This window comes from Nicotiana attenuata, chromosome 7, assembly GCF_001879085.1.
Source record: "Nicotiana attenuata strain UT chromosome 7, NIATTr2, whole genome shotgun sequence".
NCBI lineage: Eukaryota > Viridiplantae > Streptophyta > Magnoliopsida > Solanales > Solanaceae > Nicotiana > Nicotiana attenuata.
The window spans coordinates 30,175,350-30,185,237 of record NC_031995.1 but is presented as its reverse complement, the minus strand read 5'-3'; positions in this window follow the sequence as shown (position 1 = coordinate 30,185,237).

Genomic DNA, 9,888 nt, shown 5'->3' with positions numbered 1-9,888 from the left:
TTTAGGGTAAAAAGTTAAGTAAGAAACTTACATAGACCTAATTATTGAGTTTTGAGTGTGCAATTGACCTCCGATTTGGGAGATTTTTATATGGTTAGACTCGTGAGAGTACGAGGGTTCTGAAAATGTGAAAATTATTCGATTTCGAGACGTTGGCCTGAAGGGCATTTTGGTCATTTTACCTAATTTCGCGCCTTAGCTCTAAATTTAATAGTAGAATCAGTTGCTTGCGATGTTATTTACATTGTGTAATTGAATTGAATAGATTTGGGCCATTTGGAGTCGGATACTCGTGGCAAAGGCGTGGTTTCTAATTGATTTTGAGCCGGTTCGAGGTAAGTGGCTTGTCTAACCTTGTGTGGGGGACCTTTCCCCTTAGGATATGATATGTGGTAATTGAGTGCCTTGTACGTGAGGTGACGAGCGCGTACTTGAGCTAATTGCTGAAAAATCCGGTTGTTACTTAAGATATTGAGACTGAGTTTCCTTCATATTTGCCTTGTTTTACTTGCAGTTATAACCTGTGTTAGATTAGAAAAGCATGTTTAGTTGATTTAAATTGCCTAATTGTTTAAGTTGCCTTGACTGTACTACGTGAAGCATGGTAGGCTAGTACTACCTGATGTTTGTCTTTTATACTTCATTTCTGATGTAACGACCCGATCGGTCGTTTTGAGCTTTTGCACTTTGATCGCCAGTTCTCGGGCATGACTTGCCCCGTGTCATGTATTATGACTAATGTAGATCGTTGGTTTTGGTTTTCAGGAAAATTTGGAATGAATTTGAAAGAACAGTTTCAGTTGAAAGCTTTGAATTTGAAAGGTTTGACCAAGAGTTTGCACGCCGCAACAATAATATGTGAGGGTCGGGTTGCACGCCGCAACAATGATATTGAGGATCGGGTTGCACGCCGCAACAGTAAAAGATGAGGATCGGGTTGCGCGCCGCAACAACGATACATGATAAATGATATGGGTCGGGTTGCACGCCGCAACAGTGGTATTTATGGAGCGGGTTGCACGCCGCAACAATAGTAATTATGGAGCGGGTTGCACGCCGCAACAGTTATTGAGGCTATGTGTTTGTATTTGAGTATTGATTCCTTGTTTCATTGTGAACCCAAGCTGTTTTAGTTGTTACTCTGGATTGCTGTTAGTATTGTATCTCCCCTTAGCATGTCTCCCCTCCCATGTTGTTAATTACTTGGTATTCGATTCCCGTTGTATAGTTATAATTGCACAGGTTTATGTGATGTCCAGTCTAGCCTCGTCACTACTTCGCCGGGGTTAGGCTAGACACTTACCAGCACATGGGGTCGGTTGTGCTGATGCTACACTTCTTTGCATTTTTGCACAGGTCCAGGTTTTGAGGAGCAGCAGCAGCAGTAGTTCGGGAGCAGACTTTCCTATTCACGAGACTGAGGTAGCCTTGCAGGCGTCCGCAGGCCCGGCGTCTCTTCTTTATGTTTTCCTTTTGACTGTTGCCTCATTGTTTTCGAGACAGACAGCTGTTATATTTCTTTCAGACCTTTGTATTTAGTTTATTCTTAGTGGTTCGTGAGTAATGTGACACCAAATCTTGGGTAGAGGCAATTGTTGACTATTCCGCGTTTTGATTCAGACTTATAAATTGGACTTCCGCAATTATTATTATTATTAAATTCCATGTTTCTTATTGACTCTATGGATTGTTAACAGATTTATTTATTAATGAAAGGTAAATAAGTTGGATTGCCTAGCTACCACGAGTAGGCGCCATCACGATCCCGATGGTGGAAAATCCGGGTCGTGACATTGCTGGAGATCAAAAAATGAATTACAAGAGAATTAAATAATTGGCCGAGATACCAAACTCGTGCATGGTGGTCCCATTTCCTAAAATATTACTGTTCCTGCTTTATCATTTTAGTCAACTATCTCGATCTGCAAAATCATCCTCCTCTATTACAAGCAAAACCCATGCTAATAGCTCTCGAGTCTAGATAACATTACGCCTTATGTAGACAGAAGCGACAGGTTCAACTCTATCAATCCCAAAGTATTCAACATTTATTTAGTACTCTGATTATTTCAGTTTATGTGAACTTATCTTCTTCTTTTTTTGTAGTTCGTACAATTTTTTTGTAAATTTAAAAATAAATTTTAATCTTAATTTTAATTTTATACAATATATAAGAAACTTTTATAATCATATAAATACTCTATCATGTTTAACACTACATGTTTCAAAACTATTATAGCTAAACAAATATTATGATTTGTTTAGGACCATAAATTTTAAAGATCTTTATTTATTTCTTAAACTTCGTACTATGTCCACTAAATTCACATAAATTGGAACGGACGGAGTACCATATATGACATTATTGCAAAGAAAATGGACATTAAACCTAAATAGATCTCTACAACTAGAACATGACGTGAGGATCACATGATTATATAGGGAGACAACGACTTATTCTCAATCAATCTGGGGTAAATTTCACATATGGTCATATAAATATGACTTTTTTTCACCAAAGTCATATAACTTTGTTTTCTCACACAAAAATCATATAACTCTGATTTTTTTCCAAAAAGTCATATAGCTTTGTTTTCTCACACAAAAATCATAAAACTTTCACTAACTCACATAAAATAGTGGTCGAAAAATAAATTTTCCGGTACTATTTTCTTATTTTATATTTATTTAGTCTAATTAATAATTACTCAAAAATATGAGCATATTTCTAGCCCTCCCAAAACTAATAGCCGATAAATTATATATGTGTGTATATATACTTATAACATACATATTTTATATATATTTTGGCTATCAAATGTAATTAGTTTTGATCGGTCGGTTAATTTTTATATTTTTTCCTTAAAATAGGAATGACCTAACCCACCCAAACCATATATGCAAGTTAAAATAGTACAAAAAGTGAATTCTTTCCCCATAAAAAATATAGTTCGGAATGCATGAGATTCTAACAAAAAAATAAAGTAATAAAAGATATAATTAGAGAGCACTTGAAATAAAAATGCTATCAATTTGATAAAAATCTTGAAAAAAATAAATAGAATTAAGTATTATATTATGAAGGATTTACTATTCACTTTTAGTATTACTAGTTTTAGGATACGCGCGTTTTAGTTCCAATGAATAAATTATTTTTAAAATTTTCATAAGGTAAAATATTAATTGATTTTAGAGTATTAAATATTAGGACTTCCTACGTAGTTCAAATAATAAAAAAATTATAACTAAAATTTTAGTTAATTGCAAAATCTTAAAATTTTAAGAAAAATAATTCAATAAAGTTTTGTCCAATATTAGAACTATTAAAAGCTCCTAAAAATTGAGAAAAGGGTCCAATAAGAGCACGAAAAAATTGTAGAAAAAATAACTTGACAAAAGGTTAAAGCATACAGTCTAATACAAAAAGATTCAACCAAGCTTTACAATCAAGAACATCAAAATAAGATGTATTGGTTAAATACGTGCATGTAAAATTCAACTACTAATACAAATACATGAATTCAAAATTCAACTGCTAATAAAAAAATTGCTCAAAGAAAGAGAACCTAAAACCCTTAATTTTGTAACTTTTGCTCGAACAAGGCAAAATTATGATGATGAAAAGGTGAAATTGTAACTCCTTTTATAGAATTACATGTGTATATAAAATTGTGTAAAAATTTTATTAGAAAAAAGACCCTAGTAAGTTCTCAAAGAGCTCGTCTTCATCTAATGTAGTTATAAAAATTTCAGTGTCAAATACTTATATCAAAACTTTCCTAGTTTGTGCATGAATTAGTCAAAATTTAAGAACTTTTCAAGTGTGAAACTTTAATACTCCTAAATTTAAATATAATTGAAAGTATCAAAAATTTTCTAGTATGTGAATTAGTTAATATTATATTAACTAAAGGAAAAATGAAACCTTCCTATTGTGTGTAAATTAGACAAATTTTTATTAACTAAAAAAGATCTTCCTAAATTAGAAAGAAAAATTTAATAATATTTTTAAATATGGAGTTGGACGAAAACTTCCTATTGTGTAGAGAACGAAAATGTTTCCTCGTATGTGTGTCAATATTATTATAAGTATTAAAAGAGTAATTANAAAACAGTAAAAGAGAGGTATAAGAAGAAACTTACACGACCCTGCAACCGACCTCAATCGCCCTCGAATTTGATCCCCAAGTGATGTTATTTGCCTATTCTTTGTCAAAAATAGGCAAATATCATCACGTAAGGATCAATTTACCCAACGGAATTTCGAGACCCTCATCCGGAACCCTAGATCTAAAATTCGAGCAAATCCGGTTGGTTTTGAGAAAAATTAGTTCAAGATTCAGGGATAGGAAGGTAAGAGGAGCCCAGGGTGTAATTTGGGCGGAATTTTGGGCGACGCCGCCGTACGCGGCGGAGGCGGCGTCTAGGTTTTCTTTTATTCGAAGAGTTAGAGGAGGATTTGAGGAAAACTATGCTCGGATCCATAAAGGGGAGGTTAAGGGGAAGCCGGGGTGTATTTTTTGAGTGATTTGGGGCTTCGCCGCCGGCGGCGGCGATTTCCGGCCGGCGGCGGACGGTGGCAAAGGGGTGGAGATACAGTGGGGTACGGTGGGGCTATGGTGTGGCGATTTTCGGTGAGATATGAGGGTGGGGGTGCGGGAGAGATGAATGAGGGGGTAGGGGGGGTGTGTTTCGGACATATATATATTAAGTAAAACCAGCTTCAGGACCGTTCGATCAAAGAACCTCGACGGTCCTGATTGAACGAGTCCAAACGACGTCGTTTCACGTGGGCTGGGGAATTGGACCGGGTAGGGTTGGACGGGTCTGGGACGGATCAGGCCTATTTTGTTTGGGCTCAGCCATTTGGGCCCAATTTTTGGCAGCCCCTTTGTATTTCTTTTGTATTTCATTTTGTATTTTTGTATTTTGTATTTATTCATTTTTTCTTAATTTTATAAAAATGCTAAAACAAAACAAAGACTCAATTAAACTATTTAAACTTCCTAAAATTACTTAAAACTCTAACGCAACAAATAACAATTAAGAGTGCAACAAGACTTATTATTATATTTTTTCATTATTCTAAATCTAATTAATACCTAATTAATACTAACAATTGTGAAATTAAAATCCCTACATGTATGTGCATATTTTCTGTATTTTTTATGAAAAATGCAACCAATTAACACAAAAACTCAAACAAAAATTCACAAAAAATTGTAAAATAATAAAGAAATCAATTATTTGAAACTTTTGGAATTAATTTGCTTAGGGCAAAAATCACGTGCTCACATATGGTGATTGGATTTGTCTCTTGACTAGTTTACACAACTTCTCAATGTCATTGTGTAGGTTTAATCTCACAGATTCATCATTGTTTTGGTTTACAAGTTTATATGATAAAATCATCTCATAATCAGTTTTTTTTTTTTTTTAATGATGGTTTATTCTTTAAAAATTAGTGACTCATACTCCAAATGATATCTATATTAATAGATTAATCAAATTTGTTGCATAGTCATTTAGCTGTGGTGCATGACAGAGCTGATTCATAAGAGTAGCCCAGTGGCTATTTTCTTATAACTCAGAGATCTGCCCGAAGGAACGAGAGGCGTATGATTCAAGAGTAGATATGATCACTCAAGATAATAAGATGGAGTCATGGAATGCATTGAACTAGCTTTAGATTGTTGAAATTTATAATTTGAATCACCAGTTCAGATACAATACATGAGTGTTAAATTTGTGAGCCTATGCCTTCATGGAATGTGTGTAATTGTCGATATTGAACTATGCTTGTTCACTTGAATTTTTCTTCTCATTATTGACAAAATCAGTATATAGATCCATGTGTCTGTGAGTCTTTATAATTGGGTTTCAATTTACGTATGCCTCCATGGGAGAAATCAATTAGCTGCATTTGTATTCTTTTACTCAATTAATTCAGAGACCATTAGTGGTACTCACATGTGGCTAGATTGCGAATTTAAATAAGCAAAGCTAACATCTGAAACATGTTGGCCAGAATAACGAAAGCTTTCTTCAAGCTAATCTTAGTAAATGCATGCAGTATGCTCCAATTTAGCAGAATGATTAACTATTGTCAAACATTGCCCAACAATTTAGACACGGTTAATATCACTCATCTACCTTAATAAAGTTACATTCATTTCCGTAAGTTCATGTCCATAATCGCGACTTCATACGCAATCTCAAAGTAGTTTTAGGAAAATAATTTATATACTCTCGTAGTTTGCTTTAGACGTCTAATTAAATTATCACGGCTATGGGTACGATTCCCGTGGCATAGTCGTGATACATAATCCCCAACTCGAGTGCGCATTTCATGTGACCCGATCATAACTTCAAACATAATAAAATAAACATGTTGTAGATCGTGGGTACGGTTCCCGTGACGTGATTCGCAATATGTACAAAAACAAACGAGTGCGCAACATCGCGACTTGTTCAAATAAATTTCATAAATAATTAAAAGCGGTTAAAAGGTTAAAAATGCACAATAGGTTTAGATATGTAATAAATCAGGTAATTAGGCCAATTATTAATAGTTGAGCGACCATGCTAAATTCACGGAACCTGGGAATGCCTAATACCTTCTCCCGAGTTAACAGAATTCCTTACCCGGATTTCTAAGTTTCGTGGACTGTAAAACAGAGTCAAAACTTCCTCGATTTGGGATTTAAAATAAATCGGTGACTTGGGACACCATATTATTATCCCAAGTGGCGACTCTGAATCAATAAATAATCCCTATTCGATTAATATCACTTTCATTGGAAAAATTCCCTATCCCCTCGAGAAAAAGTAGGTGTGACAGCTCTGGTTCCGTTACATTCGAACCTATTGGAACCTTCAAATCTCTATTTCGAGGTCGTTTTCTCAAAATTCAAACCTTGGTCAACCCTTCCAACTTAAAGCTTTCGAATTGAGAATTTTCCATCCGAATCAACTCCGAACCTCCGAAAATTCAATTCCGACCACACGTACAAGTCATAAAACATGAAGTGAAGCTACTCAAGGTCTCAAACCACCGAACAACATGCTAGAGCTCAAAATGACCAATCGGGTCGTTTCATTTTTAAGGTGGAATTCTAGGAGTATTGGGCTAGGGATTGGAGAGTAAGAATTGGGGATTTGAGTGGCGTTTTGATGTCGGATTTGAGTAATTTTGGTATGGTTCGTATCGTGATTGAATGGGTGTTTGAATTTTGTAACTTTTGTGGGATTCCGAGACGTGGGCCCGGGGTTGACTTTTTGACTTTTGTTTAAGAACTTAACTTTATCATATGGAATTAATTCTTATAGCTTGTGTTTATTGTATAAAGTTGTTTGTGGCTAGATTCGAGTTGTTCGGAGGCCTATTCACGAGGCAATGGCTTATTGGAGTAGAGATTTTCACGGTTTGAGGTAAGTAACACTTCTAAACTTGGTTATGAGGGTATGAATCCCTGAATTATGTGTTGTGTGATCAGTGTAGAGGTGACTCCCATGCTAGGTGACGGGCGTGTGGGCGTACACCATAGATATTGTGACTTAGTTGATTCCGTGGAACTATGTAGCCATCTTATCTGAATATTATTACCCTACTCTATATGTTAGAGAATTTGAGCTGTGATTTATGTTAGAAATCATGTTTAGCCTATGTGCTGGTACTATTGGGACCCACAACGGTCGTTCTTTTATTGTTGATTTATTTGCTTAATTTATAGTTATATACTCAGTCACGTTCATCTTTGCATATCATATCTCAGTCTCTATTATCATTTATTGTCACATCATGTATCATAGATTTGGGTTGCTTGGCATGAGTGTTGTCAGCCTGAGAGACTGGAGAGATTAATGACTGAGTGAGGCCGAGGACCTGTTTGTGTTGTTGATGGGATCGGGTGCACGCCGTAGCGGGCACTACTGAGTCATGATGGGATCGAGCTGCACGCTGCATCAGGTATTTATTGACTCATTATGGGATCGAGTTGCATGCCGCAACAGGTATTTATTGATTCATGATGGGATCAGGCTGCGCGCTGTAACAGGTTTTATTAGCGCTTTGGAAGGATCTGCCCCTCCGAACTCTAACATACCAGCAGTGAATACCGTACAATGTTGAGTGACTGAGTGTGATGATCGAGAATTGAGATAGTAGATTGAGTACTCTGAGAGTGTGAGTACGTGAGGGTTTCATTGTGTCGCATCACATGTGATATGCACATTGGCATGTAGATATAGAGATATAATATTCCTCATATCAGTCATAATTGGCATATTTTATCAGTATTGAGCTTAACTGTTAAACCCGAAAGCATTTCTACATTCCTGTACTGTGTACCAACAGATTATGAGTTTCTCTGAGATATTATTGTCATATTTCCTATCATTTTCGTACTTTTAAACTCTGTATTTGGATTGTATTGGTTGAGCTCGTCACCTCTTTCAGCCCAAAGGTTAGTCTTGTTGCTTATTGAGTACATTGGTTGGTTGTACCATACTACACTCTGCACTTCGTGTGCAGATCCAGGTACTTTCGGGCACAAAGGTTGCTAGTGTTGGAGCTTATTCAGTTTGGGGACTATCGAGGTAGCTGCCTTGGCGTCCGCAAACCTTGACGCTCCTCCTTTATTTTAGTTTTATTTGTACTATTCTAACTTTCTAGATAGTGTTTCAGCAATCAGACCATGTTAATTTATAGATGCTCCGCTACTCAGTGACACCCGAATTTTGGGGGATATTGTATTGAGTCGTGGTATTTACTTAAGGTGTTTATGAGATTTTTTCCGACCATATTAATCTATGTTTTCTAAACTTAAAGATGTGTGATTTTATTGTGATTGTGTCACGGACCAAAACTAACCCGTCGTGATGGCGCCTATCATAGTACTCGGCAAGCCGACTACTCAGACACGTTCAACACTTTAAACCTTTGAAAGATACCAAAAACAGTTTTAATAAAGGAGAAGTCTCTTTAAAATATGATAGGAAATCATATCTCAATACATAAACTCTCCCAAAAACCGGGGTGTCATCGAGTACATGAGCATCTACATAAAAACACAATTTGGTACACTGACTAGACAGTAACACTGGAAAATAAACTGAAAGACAAGGGAGGAGAGTCAAGGCCTGCGGACGCCAAGCAGCTACCTCGATGATCTCCAAAGGTCTGGTCTCTACAAATCAGCAACCGCCGTGACCAGAAACACCTAGATTTGCACATGAGGCACAGGGTGTAGCGTGAGTACAACCAACTCAATAAGTAACAAATCTAACCTCTAGACTGAAAGTAGAGACGAGCTCAGCAGGTACAGTTCAGTATAGAAATCACAGTACAGAAATGTAAGCATATTTTCAAGTTCAACAGATAAAAACTCAATACAAGTAAAATAGATCAACTCTGAATGATATGAGGGGTATGACATTTCTATATCTACATGCCACTATACATGCTGTATGTGGTACACTACAATGGAATCCCCGCGTACTCGCACTCTCAGAGTACTCAATTACTCAGTACTGCACAGGGGCAGGTCCAGCCCAGGGAAGATCTTCAATATAAATAGTAACCGACACCCAGTCAATCATTACTGTATAGGGCAATCCAACCTAGGGAACTCCATCCCAAATATAAATGTATAGGGCAACTCCATGCCCAGGGAACTCCATCCCAAATTGAATATTTATAGGGCAACTTCATGCCACGGAACTCCATCCAAATATAATATCTACTGCGCTCACTGTGGGGGTGCAGACTCCGGAGGAGCTCCTTCAGCCCAAGCGCTATAAGAAGCCAATCATGGCATGAAACAAAAAAACATGCTACGGCGTGCAGCCCGATCCCTTAATTATCACTCATAATCAAGCCCTGGGCCT